An 18,429-nucleotide genomic window follows, 5' to 3' on the forward strand; every position below is an offset into this window, starting at 1 on the left:
TTATTAAACGGCTACAATTAATTGCTGGACCATTGTTGATGAGGTCGAAACTTCCTTCATCTGCTTGGGGACATGCTATATTACATGCAGCAACACTTGTGAGAATTAGACCGACAAATTATCATACTTATTCTCCCCTACAATTAACATTTGGTTATGAGCCCAATATTTCTCATTTATGAATATTTGGTTGTGCGGTTTATGTTCCAATTGCACTGCCTCAACGTCGTAAATTGGGCCCCCAAAGAAGATTGGGGATATATGTCAGTTATGAATCATCTTCAATTATTAAGTATATGGAACTATTGACAGGTGATTTATTTACTGCGAGATTTGCATATTATCATTTTGATGAATCACATTTTTCGACATGAGAGAGAGATAAAAATCAACCGAAAAAGGAAATTACTTGGAAAATATCATTGGATTTCTTTGATTCTCGTACTAAAGAATATGAACTAGAAATTCAAAGGAGTATACATTTGCAAAAAATTGCAAATCAATTATCGGATGCATTTAATGACTCCAGAAGAGTTACTAAATCACATATTCCTGCTGAAAATGTTCCAATTAAAATTGATGACCCTGAAGGACAAATTACAAGTGCTAATGAGTCTAAAGCATGCCTGAAGTGTGGGAGACCTCTTGGTTCCAAAGATAAAAATTCTCGAAAGAAAAGAGGAGTAGATGAATTAATAATTGTGACAAAATTCAACCTCCTGAAGAGGTCGCTCCTAAAAAGTCAACTTTTGAAGAGAATGAAACTATAGAAAATTCAATAAATTTTGTCACTTCAAGAAAAAGTTGGAACCGAAAAGAAATAATTATTGATAGTATTTTTGCATATAATATAGCACTTGATATTATGGCAGAGGACGAGGATCATGAGCCTAGATCGGTTGATGAATATCGATGTAGAAATGATTGGCCAAAGTGGAAAGATGCGATCCAATCTGAATTGGACTCACTGGCTAAAAGAAAATTTTTTGGACCTGTAGTCCAAATACCTGAAGGTGTAAATCCAGTAGGATATAAATGGGTATTTGTGAGAAAAAGAAATGAGAAAACTGAAATTGTGACGTATAAAGCTGTATGTTTAATGCCCATCCTAGAAACTTTTCATGTCTCTGATTATAATGAAACGTATTCACCTGTAGTGGATCCTATCACATTTAGATATCTTGTGAGTTTTGCAGTACATGAAAAACTAGACATGTGCCTAATGGACGTCGTTACTGCATATTTATATGGAAATCTTGAAAATAATATTTATATGAGAATCCCCGAAGGATTCAACATGCCTGAAGCATGCAAATTAAATTCTAAAGATATTTATTCTATTAAATTACAAAGGTCCTTGTATGGGTTCAAACAATCTGGACGTATGTGGTATAACTGCCTCAGTGAATGTCTAACTAAAAAAGGTTATACCAATGATCCAATATGTCCATGTGTTTTTATCAAGAAAAATGGGTCAAATTTTGTGATAATTGCTGTATATGTTGATGATCTAAATTTAATTGGAACTCCTGAAGAGATTCAAAATAGTATTGAATATTTGAAGAAAGAATTTGAGATCAAAGATTTTAGAAAGACAAAATTCTGCCTTGGTTTACAAATTGAGCATTTGAAAGGTGAAATTTTTGTCTACCAAACTGCTTATACCCGGAAGATATTAAAGCGATTTTATATGGATAAAACACATACATTAAGTACACCAATGGTCGTCAAATCACTAGATCTTAATAAGGATCCTTTTAGACCACGAGAGGAAAATGAAGAGACACTTGATCCTGAAATACCATATCTCAGTGCAATTGATACACTAATGTATCTTGCTAATTATACAAGACCTGATACATCATTTGCAGTAAATTTATTAGCAAGGTTTAGTTCCTCGCCCACAAGACGACATTGAAATGGTATTAAACATATTTTTCGCTATTTCCAAGGAACAATTGATCTTGGTTTATTTTATTCAAATAAATCCATGTGGCGCCCCCACTTCTCCCAAAGGCGAACCAAAGGGTATCCACGGGACGCCTGCCCAGCTCTCGCCAGGACTCGGTACAACTCCCGTTCAAGCTTATTACAATACTAGTTATCACGACAAGACAAAGTAAGAAAGATAAGCCGCTTCCATAAATAACATTAAAACTTACACCACTAGTTCCAAAAATACATCAATCATCCAATTCTTACATTGGTTCCCAAAAGATACATAAATTTCCAAAATATACAACAACCACAATGTCTAGTAAATTACATTTGAAACCTTAACACAAAAGTACAACAGAAAAGTTTCCTCAAGTCTCACTCCACGTCCATTCCTGTTAAGGAAAACAAATTTATGGGGTGAGCAATCGCTCATGAGGCCAAGAAACACACATGCGAGTACGTTGTCCAAATAACAATTCCAATTCACAAGAAAAACGATAATAATCGAGTAACTAACAATTCAAGTGAAATATAAACAGAAACAATTCAAAGATATGGTAGCTCTCAGGAGCTAAGTTCCACTTGCTTTGCCAGATCTCAATCGTATACCTTCCTGTGGTGACTCTCCGTCAGTCGGGTCGGTATTTCCAATCCGTAGACTCCACTTTACTTCACATGTCCTTCCACCTTTCAACCCCCTACCGGGCCCGAACGACGATAAAGGCGCTACTGCGTGAGTAGGCCAAGAAAGATCTCTCCAATAGATCAACCTTATCATGTTATTCTCATGGCTCACCGAGATTCCCGACCAAGCCAATGCCGGCTCGAATCCCAAGGTCGGTTTATGAGTTTGGGCATCCCCCATGTAACATTTGTGAATCGAGGAGATTCACTCCACGATGTATGCAGCCATAGCATACTATTTCATGTCATTCAAACATTCAATACATTCAATCATTCATTTCATTTCAAGCAAGTCATTCATGAGTTATTCATTTCAAATGAGAACGAGTACGGTAAAGTACATACTCGACTCTATTTTCAAAATTTCCAATCGACAATAACAATTGAACATGTATCACGTTCCCATAATTTCAACTATTCATGCACTTGACACTCACAAAGTAACTCAAGAAGTAAAGTACACTTGAGGGTTCAGGTGTCCACCGTGGGATCCTCTCGAAGGTCCTCTTGAGTGCCTGAACAATTAATAATAAACTATTACACATTATCGCTTAAGACCCCTAATTATCGAAGAAGGTTGTACTAGTGTATAATCTAAGAAGATATCACGAAAATGAGCCTTAATTACTCGTAAATCGAGACTCAAAAGTGGGGTTTTAAAACACAAGAGAAATCTGATTTTATCTTTGAAATTGAGTGTAAAACGGTCAAGTGGTATCGAAGGAAAAATGGAGAGTTCTAAAAGCTCAATTTCCTTTAAGTTTGAAAATTTCAGATTCGACACGCAATCTTTCGAAAATCGTAACTCACACTTGGTAAGTCCAAAATTGAAAAACTTGGTACCGTTGGAAACTACTTCCAAAGTACTAAAAGTTCCTAGAAGGCACTTTTTCATGATTCCAAATGGAAGACATTCAAATTTTGGGTCCAAGATGCTGTTCTGGAATACCAAGACAGATTTGGGTTGATTTTCGGCAAAGTTTGGAAATTCGGAAAAATTCACACAATGCGAACTAGCCTCTGAAATTTGGAACCCAATTAGAGTTACAATAAAAGTTTAAAACAAAACAAGCGGAACAAGAATCGGAGTTTCGAACAACAAGATATAGTAGCTCAAAGTTACTAAAATTTCCTCACCAAACAAGGGTTTTCCAGATTTAAAATGGGAACTTTAAGACTTTGGTTGAGCATCAAAATGGACCTGGAAGGGCATAAAATTTGGTAGTATTACCCTACCATATGAGGGCTATTCCTCTGTGAATTTTCATGTAAAAATTCGCACGGAAAGTTGGGTAACAAAGTCGCTAAAGTTCCACGATTTCCTAAGGCAAATCTGCCTTGCACTTTCGTTTTTCTTTTCTCAATCATTTGGCCAATGAAATCTTTTCAAACATGGTCCATTTATGAAGACAATGTCTAAGAGACATCAAAAAATGTGTTTGATAGGTGATTAATACCAAGAGTTTCGAAATAACAACTCCCAATCAAGATTAGCCATTGACCAGCCCAAATTTAGGGTTTTCAAGCAACGAGGCAGGTTTGAAATTTGGCCATAACTCACTCAATTCAACTTGGAATTGAGCGTGGTTGTCGCCGTTGAAAACTACATTCATAAGGTTACAATTTCACAGAAGAAATCATTTTAAAATTCTGTCCACAACTAGCTCATATTCGAGCATCAAGTTGCAGCTCATAACATGCACTCCAGTAAATCCGTAAAACAGGACAGGCATCTAAAGTCCCTCGATTAATCGCGCGCGTGAAAACGCGTACTTCCGATTTGTGCGCGATAGAGTAAAATTTCTAAGAAATTCTTGTAACGATAGTATTACTAACTAATATTTGAGTACTTAAACATAAAAATAACTATTTTGAGACTAATGTATGAGTCTTCACTCTCCAAACTCACTGTATTCTCAAATCGTTTATTGTCTCCAAACGCGTATTCACTATTCTCACTTAACAAGATTTCAAAAATTAAATTTTGAAACGAGTTATTTTAAAAATATAAGTAAGCCATAGTTCCATGTAATTGGGTCTAAAAAGATTGAAATAAAATATTCGGAGTAAACGGACAATTAAATATTTAAATAAGCTAGTAATAGGAATTTAAAATAAGTAAATTTTCGAGTCCTCACACCCTCTCTCTCTTAAGAAAATTTCGTTCTCGAAATTTATCTTGATCTGCGAACAGGTCTGGATACTTTCCTCGAATTGCTTCTTCGACTTCCCAGGTTGCTTCCTCTATTCCATGATTCCTCCAAAGAACTTTCACTAATGGAATCCGCTTGTTTCTCAATTCTTTCACCTTACGATGCAAAAGCTTTACTGGTTTCTCCTCGTAGGTCAATGTCTCATCAATTTCAATACTTTCCGGATGCAAAATATGAGAAGAGTCTGGGTGATATTTCTTAAGCATGGACACGTGAAAAACGTTGTGAATCCGAGACAAACTTGGTGGCAATTCCAACTTATAGGCCACATTTCCTACACGTTGGATAATCTTGTACGGCCCTACGAATCTCGGTTGTAACTTCTTTCCTTTTTCCAGACATTAAACTTGCTTTCAGAGGTCTAATCTTAAGAAATATTTGATCTCCAACCGTAAATTCTAAATCCTTCCTTCGGTTATCTGCATAACTCTTCTGACGACCTTGTGCGATCTGAATCCTTTGCCCTACCAACTTCACCTTTTCATTAGCCTCCTCAATCCAAGGCACGGTAGTCGGGTCTAAGATTTTGCGTTCACCTACTTCATCCCAACAAATCGGAGATCTGCACTTCCGATCATAAAGTGCTTCATACGGGGCCATTTGAATAAAAGAGTGGAAGCTATTACTATAGGCAAATTCGACCAATGTCAAAAATTTACTCCAACTCTCTCCAAAATCCAAAACGCAAGTCCTTAACATGTTCTCAAGGGTTTGAATCGTCCTTTCACACTGTCCATCGGTCTGGGGATGGTATGTAGTACTGAAGTTCAATCTAGTCCCCAATACCTCTTGCATCTTTTGTCAAAATCTTGAAACAAATCTTGGGTCTCTATCGGACACAATAGTTACAGGTATCCCATGTAACCTGATAATCTCATCCAAATACAACTTAGCCAATTTCTCCAATGGGTACTTCATATTAATCGGCAGAAAATGAGCCGATTTGGTCAATCTATCTACTATTATCCTTAACATGTTCTCAAGGGTTTGAATCGTCCTTTCACACTGTCCATCGGTCTGGGGATGGTATGTAGTACTGAAGTTCAATCTAGTCCCCAATACCTCTTGCATCTTTTGTCAAAATCTTGAAACAAATCTTGGGTCTCTATCGGACACAATAGTTACAGGTATCCCATGTAACCTGATAATCTCATCCAAATACAACTTAGCCAATTTCTCCAATGGGTACTTCATATTAATCGGCAGAAAATGAGCCGATTTGGTCAATCTATCTACTATTATCCAAATGGCATCATGACCTCTTTGTGTTCTCGGTAACCCTAATACAAAATCCATGATGATGTTTTCCCATTTCCACTCGGATATCTCCAAAGGTTGTAGAAGTCCTGATGGTTTCTGATGTTCAGCTTTAACCTATTGACAAACTAAACAGGTCTGGACAAATCGGGCAATCTCTTTCTTCATGCTCTCCCACCAATACAGACTCTTCAAGTCATGGTACATTTTATTCCCTCTTGGGTGTACCGTGAACTTCGATCGGTGTGCCTCTTCTAAAATTTCCTTCTTAAGCCTTTCATCCTTTGGCACTACTATCTGATTCCGAAATCTCAATATACCATTCGTCCCCAAGTTAAAATCCAACTTTTCTCCCTTTTTGCCTTTCTCCACCCACCTTTGCACTTCAGGGTCCTTTTCCTGAGTTTCTTTAATATGTCCCAACAAAGTGAAATTCACTACAATATTCCCAAGAATTACTTTCCTCGGTTCAAGTCTAGGATTCCAATAACTAACTTCTTCTGACAAGTGTAATTCCTTAATCATCAATCCGGCCACTTGCACTTGACGACTTAAAGCATCGGCCACTACATTGGCTTTCCCTGGATGGTACTTTATCGTGCAATCATAATCTTCCAAAAATTCTATCCACCTATGTTACCTCAAATTCACCTCCTTTTGAGAAAACAAATATTTAAGGCTTTTGTGGTCAGTAAAAACCTCAAATATTACTCCGTACAGGTAATGTCTCCATTTCTTTAAAGCGAACACCACAGCTGCTAACTCCAAATCATGAGTTGGGTAGTTTCTTTCATGTGGTTTCAACTTTCTAGAGGCATATGCTATCACTTTATCATTTTGCATTAATACACATCCCAAGCCTTCCTTGGAAGCATCTGTGTAGACCACAAAACTATATTTTCTATTTGGTAGAGCTAACACAGGCGCTCTTGTTAAACGTCTTTTTAACTCTTGGAAACTCTCTTCACACTTAGAACTACATATAAACTTCCCACTTTTCTTGGTCAACTCAGTCATGGGTCCAGCAATTCTAGAAAAATTCTTAATGAATCTCCGGTAATACCCTGCTAACCCTATAAAACTTCAAACCTCTGTAGGATTTTCCGGTCAGCTTCAACTTTGGCTGGATCCACTTTTATCCCATCCTTAGAAATTATGTGACCCAAGAATGTCACTTCTTTCAACCAAAACTCACACTTGCTAAACTTAGCATACAATTGGTGTTCCCTCAGGGTTTGCAAAACAATTCTCAGGTGCTTTTCGTGATCCTTCACATTCTTGGAGTATACCAAAATATCATCAATAAAGATCACCACAAATTGGTCCAGATAAGGCTTAAAGACCCTGTGCATCAAATCCATAAATGCCGCAGGTGCATTGGTCAGTCCAAATGGCATTACTGCAAATTCAAAGTGTCCATACCTCGAGTTAAAAGCAGTCTTGGGTATATCTTTCTCAAAATCCTCAATTGATAATAACCCTGTTTCAAATCCAACTTGGAGAATACCACTGCCCCTTGCAATTGGTCAAATAATTCATCAATGTGAGGCAACAGGTACTTATTCTTAATGGTGACATTATTCAAGTCTCGGTAATCTATGCACAATATTAAACTCCTGTCTTTCTTCTTAACAAATAAGATCGGGGCTCCCCACGGTGAGTCACTCTCTTTTATAAAACCCTGTTCCAACAAGTCCTGCAATTGTAACTTCAATTCTTTCAACTCAACTGGAGCCATCCGATATGGCGTCTTAGAGATAGGTGCTACTCCTGGAGTCACATCAATCTTAAAAGCTGTTTCCCTTTCCGGGGATAAAGACTCTAACTCTTCAGGAAAGACATCTGGGTACTCTTTCACTACAGGCATGTCCTCCAATCTCACTTTATCACTAAGAGCGTTGATTAGAAATGCCAAATATCCCTGAACTCCCTTACTTAACATTTTCCTAGCTCGGATTCCTGAGATAAGTGCAGACAAAACTAATCTACCTCTTACATCCAGTTTCAGGGTTGCCTTTTCCGGAACGCACAATTCCACTATTTTCATCTTACAGTTCAATTGGGCATTGTAACGGGCTAACCAGTCCATTCCTAGGATCACATCATACCCCTTAATCGTTAAGCCTATCAGATCGGCCATTAATTTCCGTTCTCCAATCCAGATCTCACAATCCCTATATACCAAGTTAGCGATTAGACTTTGATCCCTAGTAGGTGTCCTAACCTCCAAGTCATAAGATAACTTAATTGGCTTCAAGTCTATTCCGCCCATGAAATTAGGGTTTACAAAGGAATGTGTCGCACCCGGATCAATTAAAACCCTAGCTAACCGGTGAAAAATAGGAATCGTACCTTCAACCACCTCAGTCGTATCGGGTATCTGTTGATGGTCCAGTGTATAAACCCTAGCAGATACCTTTGGTCGGCTTCCTCCAGCACTGGTCTGTTTAAAGGTTGACTTTTCGGGTCTTTGGGTGCTACCTCATGTCTTCAGCTTATTTGGACAAGTCGCGAGTTGGTGCTCGGTACTACCACAATCCAAACACTTCCCAAACTTTCTCCAACAATCATTCTCAGAGTGGTTGGGTTTACCACAGTACCCACAAGTAACTTGAGGGGTCACTGCAGAACCGCTAGAAGGCACTCCCCTCGCTTGAACCGGTCCACTATGACCTCCTCTGGATAAAGCTCCCCTTGAAACTCCAGCAGTCCTTATTCCTCCCATTCCTCTTCCCATTTTGGAAGGCTGTGCATTCTTGCTAGTCTGTCCAGAAGTACGACTGGAAAAGTTCCTCTTCCTATTGTGAAAGTCCCTTACTTGCGTTCTCGCACTCTCAACCCTTTGTACTTTCTCAAGAGCCTCAGTAAATGTAGAGATTTGGGCTGCGGCCAAGCCCTCTTGGATTTCTACATTAAGCCCCTGTACAAACCGTCTTATCCTTCTTCGTTCATTGATCACCAATTCAGCAGCGTACTTAGAAAGCTTAGTAAACTTCCCTTCATACTCAGCTACACTAAGAGTTCCTTGTTTCAACTTAATGAATTCATCCTCCCTCTTCTCTTGGATTAAGGGCGGAAGAAACTTGTCATTAAACTCCCTCGTGAAATTCTCCCAAGTCCAAGGGGTCTGGGCTCTCTCCACTTTCCCCTTATCATGTCCCACAAAGCACGAGCCGCTCCCTCAAATTGGAAAGCAGCAAAGTTCACTCGTCTATCTTCGGCATAGTCTAAGGCGGCGAATATGTTAGTCATCCTCTCTAACCAATTCTCCGCTACCTCAGGGTCAGGTTCACCAGTGAACTTAGGCGGATTAAATTTCAGGAACCTCTCCAAGGCTCTATCCTCCCCTCTATCCTATCCCCCAATTTGATTAAGTGGTCCAGGACCCTGCCTTTCAGCTAAACGTTCAAGGATATCAGTCATCCTATTAATGGCAGCAGCCACTTGATTTCTCTCTACATTTTTTTGTCCATGGGTTGGTCCAGTTGCCGATCCCTGGTCATCCCCATGAGGTTGGGCCTGTCTAGTCCCTCACCCATGGCCTCGACCACTCCTTTGTCCTTCCATTATCCTAGGTATGCCTAGTGCCAGAAGTAAATCAATTATGCGGGGGAAATACTTAAACAAGGATCAATCATGGAAAACATTGGAACTAACAATTAGCAAGTTATGGGAGAAATCACAAAAATATAGCACGTAATTGCCACAAGAGTACTTTTAGTCACGTAAGACTAAAGTAAAATCAAGTGCCTCAAAAGTAGACCACACAGTCATACAAAATACAATGGTCTCAGTACTAGCATCACCCCAGCTAATCCTAACTATACCAGTCAAAAGGGTCAATTAGTCTAGACCTAGTCCACAGTAGGACTACTAGGGGGAATCTCCTCCTGAACCAGGTTCTGGGCAATATCCATTACCCCATCTATCATCATAGTGGCATCGGCCAGGATCCCGGAAGCCCGATCACGGACCTCCTCTCCTACTCTAGCAATTCGGGCCCTAGCCCTCTGAAGCTCCTCACGAGTGACCTCAGCAGTAGTCACCTCGCCAGCTAGTACCTCCTCAAGCTCAGCGATCCTCTCACCCTGAGCACTAACCATTTGCCTCAGCTCATCCACCTCCTCCTGTAAATCTCGGTTGAGGTTCACCAACTGACGACGCTCGTCGTCCAAAACTAACACAAGGTGGTTCGGGTAGGCAAAAGTCAACCTACACGAACATCGGGGGTATCTTGTGGAAGGTGAATAACGTACTCGAGCTCCTCCACCCAGTGTTTGGTAGTAAATAAGCCTAGGAGGCTCTACATGACCATTAGCATGGCCATTCCCATTAGCTACGGGGGTCCCATCTCCATTATCCATCCCTGCAAAATAATCACACTTTTCGGGTTGGAAACTTAGTCACTAGTTCGCCCAGATATCACTTCAGGTATGACTAACTTAGTTACTAACTTACCCAAGTATCACTTAAAGTATGACTTAATCATCCTATCTCAAATCTTAAGGGTAAGGTTTCTAGTATATCTCCCAAATAGATCTCTAACCTAGCGCCCTGATAGCAACTGTGACGCCCCCACTTCTCCCTAAGGCGAACCAAAGGGTATCCGCGGGATGCCTGCCCAACTCTCGCCAGGACTCGATACAACTCCCGTTCAAGCTTATTACAATACTAGTTATCACGACAAGACAAATTAAGAAAGATAAGTCTCTTCCATAAATAACATTAAAACTTACACCACTAGTTCCAAAAATACATCAATCATCAAATTCTTACATTGGTTCCCAAAAGATACATAAATTCCCAAAATATACAACATCCACAATGTCTAGTCAATTACATTTGGAACCTTAACACAAACGTACAACAGAAAGGTTTCTTCGAGTCTCACTCCACATCCATTCCTGTTGAGGAAAATAAATCTATGGGGTAAGCAATCGCTCGTGAGACCAAGAAACACACATTCAAGCACGTTGTCCAAATAACAATCCCAATTCACAAGAAAAACGATAATAATCAAGTAACTAACAATTCAAGTGAAATATAAACAGAAACAATTCAAGGATATGATAGCTCTCAGGAGCTAAGTTCCACTTGCTTTGCCAGATCTCAATCGTATACCTTCCTGTGGTGACTCTCCGTTAGCCAGGTCGGTATTTCCAATCCGTAGACTCCACTTTACTTCACATGTCCTTCCACCTTTCAACTCCCTACAGGGCCCGAACGATGATAAAGGCGCTACTGCGCGAGTAGGCCAAGCAAGATCTCTCCAATAAATCAACCTTATCATGTTATTCTCATGACTCACCGAGATTCCCGACCAAGCCCATGTCGGCTCGAGTCCCAAGGTCAACTTATGATTTTGAGCGTCACCCATGTAACATTTGTGAGTGGAGGAGATTCACTACACGACGTATGCAGCCATAGCATACTATTTCATGTCATTCAAGCATTCAATACATTCAATCATTCATTTCATTTCAAGCAAGTCATTCATGAGTTATTCATTTCAAATGAGAATGAGTGCGGTACACTCGACTCCATTTTCAAAATTTCCAATCGACAATAACAATTGAACATGTATAACGTTCCCATAATTTCAACTATTCATGCACTTGACATTCACCAAATAACTCAAGAACTAAAGTACACTTGAGGGTTCAGGCGTCCACCGTGGGATCCTCTCGAATGTCCTCTTGAGTGCCTGAGAAATTAATAATAAACTATTACACATTATCGCTTAAGACCCCTAATTATCGAACAAGATTGTACTAGTGTACAATCTAAGAAGATATTACGAAAATGAGCCTTAATTACTCGTAAATCAAGACTCAAAAGTGGGGTTTTAAAACACAAGAGAAATTTGAATTTTATCTTTGAAATCGAGTGTAAAACGGTCAAGTGGTATCGAAGGAAAAATGGAGAGTTCTAAAAACTCAATTTCCTTTAAGTTTGAAATTTTCAAATTCGCCACGCAATTTTTGAAAAATCGTAACTCACACTTGATAAGTCCAAAATTGGAAAACTTGGTACCGTTGAAAACAACTTCCAAAGTACTAAAAGTTCCTAGAAGGTACTTTTCCATGATTCCAAATGGAAGATATTCAAATTTTGGGTCCAAGATGCTGTTCTGGAATACCAAGACAGATTTGGGTTGATTTTCGGCAAAGTTTGGAAATTCGGAAAAATTCACACAATGCGAACTAGCCTCTGAAATTTGGAACCCAATTAGAGTTACAATCAAAGTTTAAAACAAAACAAGCGGAACAAGAATCAGAGTTTCGAGCACCAAGATATAGTGGCTCAAATTTACTGAAATTTCCTCACCAAACAAGGGTTTTCCAGATTTAAAATGGGAACTTTAAGACTTTGGTTGAGCATCGAAATGGACCTGGAAGGGTATAAAATTTGGTAGTATTACCCTACCATATGAGGGCTATTCCTCTGTGAATTTTCATGTAAAAATTCACACGGAAAGTTGGGTAACAAAGTCGCTAAAGTTCCACGATTTCCTAAGGCAAATCTGCCTTGCACTTTCGTTTTTCTTTTCTCAATCATTTGGCCAATGAAATCTTTTCAAACATGGTCCATTTATGAAGACAATGTCTAAGAGACATCAAAAAATGTGTTTGATAGGTGATTAACACCAAGAGTTTCGAAATAACAACTCCCAATCAAGATTAGCCATTGGCCAGCCCAAATTTAGGGTTTTCAAGCAACGAGGCAGTTTTGAAATTTGGCCATAAATCACTCAATTCAACTTGGAATTGAGCGTGGTTGTCGGCGTTGAAAACTAAATTCATAAGGCTACAATTTAACAGAAGGAATCGTTTTAAAATTCTATCCACAACTAGCTCATATTCGAGCATCAAGTTGCAGCTCATAACATGCACTCCAGTAAATCCGTAAAACAGGACAGGCATCTTCAAACGATTGGTACGGTTCACTTAGGTGGAATCAGGGGATGAATTTTATACCAATAGAAAACTGGAAATGTTTAGTTTCTAATGCCACAAATGGCACTCGATTTCAATGTCAGAGCAAAAAGTTATGGTCGATACAAAATCACTGCCAAAGAGACTCTTGTCACGTTTTCCAGTTTTGGTGAAATTTTGAAATCTCAACTTTTACCCAACCAAATCAAGTAATTTTTTGAGGAAACCTTCTACACAACCTATATTACACATTTACATCAAAATCAAGTCAATTGGACCACAAAAATTGCACTAAAGGGGCACGGCAAAACAGGGGCAGAACCGTCCCTTTTTCTCATTTCACTCCCTTTGAGTTTTCTTCCATAATACAACTTATGTCCACTAGATTAAGCACTAATCCAACATAAATAACACCCAATATCATCAAACCAGCTCATCAAGTCCATTGTGGGATTTCATAGAGCCCCCTCACAAGATTTCCAACAATATAGAGCTATCCACATGCATCTATAAGCTTACAAGTGCAATATAACTTATATAAGCCAAGATTCAAGAGGTTGATCATTTGTTACCTCCTTAGATGACTAAAGCAGAAATTTTCAGTCCTTCGAAGCTCAAGAAAACCGTGCAAATGAAGCTCCTTTCCTATCTTGAGTTGATCTCCAAGTGGTTTGCAAGGTGTAGTAAAATTTTGGGGTGATTTGGACAAGAAATGAAGCAAGAAAATGAAGAGCTTTTGGTCTTGTTCTTCCTTGGGGTGGCCGGCCAGCAAGAAAAAAGAGAGAGAGTGTGTTTGGCTGATGATGAAGCTTCCTTGAGAAGCTTAAGTGTGTGGCCAAAAAGTGCTCCAAAAGTCAACTAGGAATAGTGCGCGTTCGCGTGCGTTTCGTGCTCGTTTCCTCTCGGGTTTGTTTCACTTGTGCACTAAACCTCTAATGCACTTCCATCCATACTATTATTAGTCACTCTAAATAGTCTAAAAATAAAGGTCTAAAGTCTCTCGATTAAATTGTGCACGCGAAAACGCGTACTTCCGATTTGTGCGCTATAGAGCGAAATTTCTAAGGAATTCTTGTAACGATAGTATTACTAACTAATACTTGAGTACTTAAACATAAAAATAACTATTTTCAGACTAATGTATGAGTCTTCACTCTCCAAACTCACTGTATCCTCAAATCGTTTATTATTTCCAAACGCGTATTCACTATTCTCACTTAACGAGCTTTCAAAAATTAAATTTTGAAACGAGTCATTTTAAAAATATAAGTAAGTCATAGTTCCATGTAATTGGATCTAAAAAGATTAAAATGAAATATTCGGAGTAAATGGACAATTAAATATTTAAATAAACTAGTAATAGGAATTTAAAATAAGTAAATTTTTGAGTCCTCACAATTCAACCCTGAATTGGTTGGTTATGCTGATGCTGAGTATTTATCTGACCCGTATAAAGCAAAATCTCAGACTGGTTATCTATTTACATATGGAGGCACATCCATTTCTTGGCGATCTACAAAGCAATCATTAGCCGCCACTTCATCGAATCTTGTTGAAACCCTACAAGAAATTTGGTCATCAGTGACAACAATATGTCATCACAAGACATAGAAATGTTGTCACTAATGACTTTTATTGACGACTTTTGAGTCGTCACAGAGTCGTCACTATATCTTCGTTGGTAAAAGTATATAGTGACAACACAAAAAGTCATCAGTGAATGGTTGTCATTAGTGACAACAATATGAAAGAGTTTTATTGACGACTTAGCATGTTGTCAGAGATGTATTGATCAAGGTTGTCACTGAAAAGTGTCAGAAGTTGTCACTTATATGATCTACTTATTGACAATATTTGTTGTCACAATTGAAGTTTGGAGTTAGTGACAAGCTTTGTTGTCACAAAGAGTTTTTGATTCTTGTTATGCAACAGCTCTTTTTTTGTCATTAGTGATCTTTAACATTGTCAGCTCCATTTCAATAAACTCACAATTTAGCATGGTAAATTATTTATCTAAAATAAATTGAAAGAAGTAATCTAAACAATCGATAATCAAAAGTAGTTGTTGCATTAGGCTACATGCCAAAATAGCATATTAAGTACTCAAATGTCATATTGAGGTGCACATTACCCAACAAAGGTCTATAAAAGTAACATTGTGCCCAAATATCACATATTCATAAGGTACGTTTACAAAAGGAATTAATTTTAAGAAACCAAAGAACATCCAAGCGGACCCATGCATGAGAAATTGCGACTTTGTCTTTAACGTCCTTCAGTCATTGCTATAGATAGCTCCCAAAATTTTGTTTAAATAGCATTTATCTGTAATAAAGTAGTAATACAAGTTGATAAGGGGAGGATTAAAACACTGAAGGAGAAGTAACAATACTTAGGTTGCTTAGCTAAAATATGCAATCCAATAAGAACCTCAATAATTAAAGCTGTACATTCAAAATCAGCCCCAAATAAAGCCAAAATCAGCCCCGAACTATTGCACAAAATCAGCTCAAGAAATAAGTACTGCTATTAAACTTCAGCTTCAAAGGAATAATATAACAAGTTGATAATGCAACAAGCACTGCTATAAGTACTGCTATGAACAATATAACCAATTGATAAGACTACAAGCACAACACTAAAGGAAAAGCAACTTTGATTCGCTTGCTTAGCTAAACATTCAAATAAACTAAACTGAACTAAACCAAAACAATCCAAAGTAATGAATAGCAGAGGATACAACGTGTCAAGTATGATAACCAAAGTAATGTCAATCACGATACAAGGTGTCGAGCTATCCATTCATATAGGAGAAACTGAGGCAATGTGTACCTCATTTATATAAGAGAAACTGATGCAATGGGTATCGTGAGAAAGATGTCTATGGGTTGCTCAATCTTTACAACCCATTTCTCCAAACCACTAGAGGATGAATACATGGAGTGGTACTGCATAAACAATATTAACATTATCAAAATCCATATACCCAAATTACTCCAATCACAAAAACAACTAAAAGCTACTGAAAAGCATTGGCATTGCCATGTAAATGCTTGTTAAAGCAGTAAATACTGTAAATTGCAAGACTTAATAGCTACCATCCAAGGTCAGAACTCATCACTATCCTAGCTTGTGCTCAAACACATTACCTCAATAACACCATCATATCGTACAAAAACTCAAATCACTTAAATATTTCAGAACAACATATGCTAATCTTAGAGAGCACAAATTTCTATAATGAAAGATCCAAAGTTCAAAACTTTCAAAGTCAAATAAGATAACTTTAAAAGCAGCAAATTAAAGAAAACAATTAAGTCACCTCTTCAATAATCTTCATTGCCACTCTATCTTTAACACTCCCTCCTAGCTTCAAGAATTCAGTATTGCTTCAAATCTAACAAAGTAAATACTCGTCATCAATTCAAGTAAATAATAAGTTGAACATAACTATGAAAAATAATATGTTTGTTGAGAAAAAAAATTACCTCATAGCCGGTGGCATCAGATAGGCTATTGATTTATCAGGTACATTTATTTTTCAAGAAAGAAAAACAAGCACCCTGTCCTCTTCACCATATCTTATTTTATGCCCTAAGGTAGAATACTCTGAAAACCATTTCAAATTACACTTCAAATCACAAACTACTCCTAAGTATAAACTACTTTGCCATACTTAAGTAACCAAAACTGAATTGCATGGAGAAATAAAAGATAATTAAGGTAAGAACATAGATGATAATTTGAACCAAAAAGCACAGGAATTACCCATCCACAATGGCATAACATATGTATAAACTACTTCACCATACTTAAGTAACCAAAGTTGAATTGCACAGATCACATACAAAAGTTGAACTAATAGGTTTGTACAAGTAGGAACGCAAGGGAAAAATTTGACTGTGGTAATAGAAGAAATCAGAGCATTACTATTCCTCACTGCTTCTTTGCTAACATTTTTATGAGCCCCTTAATAATTTTACCAAACCACATCAAATTCGTGATAGAAAGAGCGCAAGGCACAACAAATACTAGAAAATAACCAACTGAATGCATCTGGATGACCTGACTATAATGAATGTAAACATGGTGAAACATGTAAACAAACAACAAAATCCTTGCCATCAGCCAGCCAAAAAAAATAAAGACATCGTTAATTAGGTAGGCATTGGACCTCTTCAATCCAGAAATATCAAGATGCCATCTCATGTTGATTTCTGGGGTAGTCATTTCTGATATGAGGACCATGAATGTATAAAGCTGCCCCTCCCCAGTAAATACAAAATATGCTACAGAAACTCCGGAAAGACTGTGATGGACAATATACTCGAGTGTCTGTGTGAGAGAGAGGGAGAGATAGAGTTAAGGAGTTGATATAGAAATAGGTGCATGCCTCTATGTATGGTTGTGTTACTTATGACCTGTACCAATATTACCCCAGACCATTCAACAAACGGAGTCATGGTCTGGTTTCATTTCAGCCCACAACCTAACTAAAAACCATATCAACTGCCTAACTCAGCCCTTTTAATTGTTCTAGTTTTTAGAATAATAACTGAACAACTAAACTGATAATAGAAGCTTCAAGCACAATAAATTTTTCATTGAGGCCAGAAAGAATGAGCATAAGAGCACTTCCAACATCACCAACCCTTTCCAGCAAGAAGGAAGCTGCATCTACAATTCCAAATTCCTGACAGAGGCGTAAACAGTTCTCTACTCTATAGCTTGACAAAATGACATGGTGACAACTCTAACTAAACCATAGATACACAAGATTAACTAAGCCATAAACTTTTAAAGGGAGAAAAATAAATTATAAGTTGTTAACATGATAAACTAGAGCTTGCTTGTTCAACGGCACAACAATAAACATACAAGTCCATTGAGCATATATGACAGCAGCTTGCCACACGCATGATTAATAATACATCCCTCCTTTCAAGAACTTCATCCACAGTTGAAGATATACTCACCTCAAGATACTGTTCTGTCACTTTATCTGTCAGCTGAATTGGCTTACTGCGGAGCAATTTTGGGAAATCATTCAATTCTTCAAGGAACGTCTTCATTCTATCTGACTGATGCTTTGCCATCCTTCCACTCGGAAAATGTAAACTACCATATTTTCTTAAGCAAGAAAATTTGAGATTTCCAGTTGTGTGAACTTCAACAAGTGTATTCAAATAAAGAAAAAGGCTCTTTGGGTGAGAGTGTAACTGAGAAATTACCATCAGAGTTTGCGCAAAATTACCTGTCTAATTTGACCAGATCACCAATCCTTGAAAAGACTGCTGCTTGGAAGGCTTCTGAATCAGTTTCACTCATTCTCCCCCTACCAAGTCCAGCCGTAGCTGATTTTGTACAAAAAATCGTTGGGAAGCAGCAAGTCCTTCCCAAGT

General features: G+C 38.0%; 1 long non-coding RNA gene across 1 annotated transcript; it reads right to left on the reverse strand.

Annotated features, from left to right (window-relative positions):
* Positions 1-15,154: 15,154 nt before the first annotated feature.
* On the reverse strand, positions 15,155-16,001 carry LOC140014524 (uncharacterized). Its single transcript, XR_011821283.1, has 2 exons — positions 15,860-16,001; positions 15,155-15,352 (listed from the first exon to the last, which is right to left on the reverse strand). It is a non-coding gene; the product is annotated as an uncharacterized lncRNA (long non-coding RNA).
* Between the last annotated feature and the right edge of the window lie 2,428 nt (positions 16,002-18,429).

This window comes from Coffea arabica, chromosome 9e (genome assembly GCF_036785885.1).
Source record: "Coffea arabica cultivar ET-39 chromosome 9e, Coffea Arabica ET-39 HiFi, whole genome shotgun sequence".
Taxonomy (NCBI): domain Eukaryota; kingdom Viridiplantae; phylum Streptophyta; class Magnoliopsida; order Gentianales; family Rubiaceae; genus Coffea; species Coffea arabica.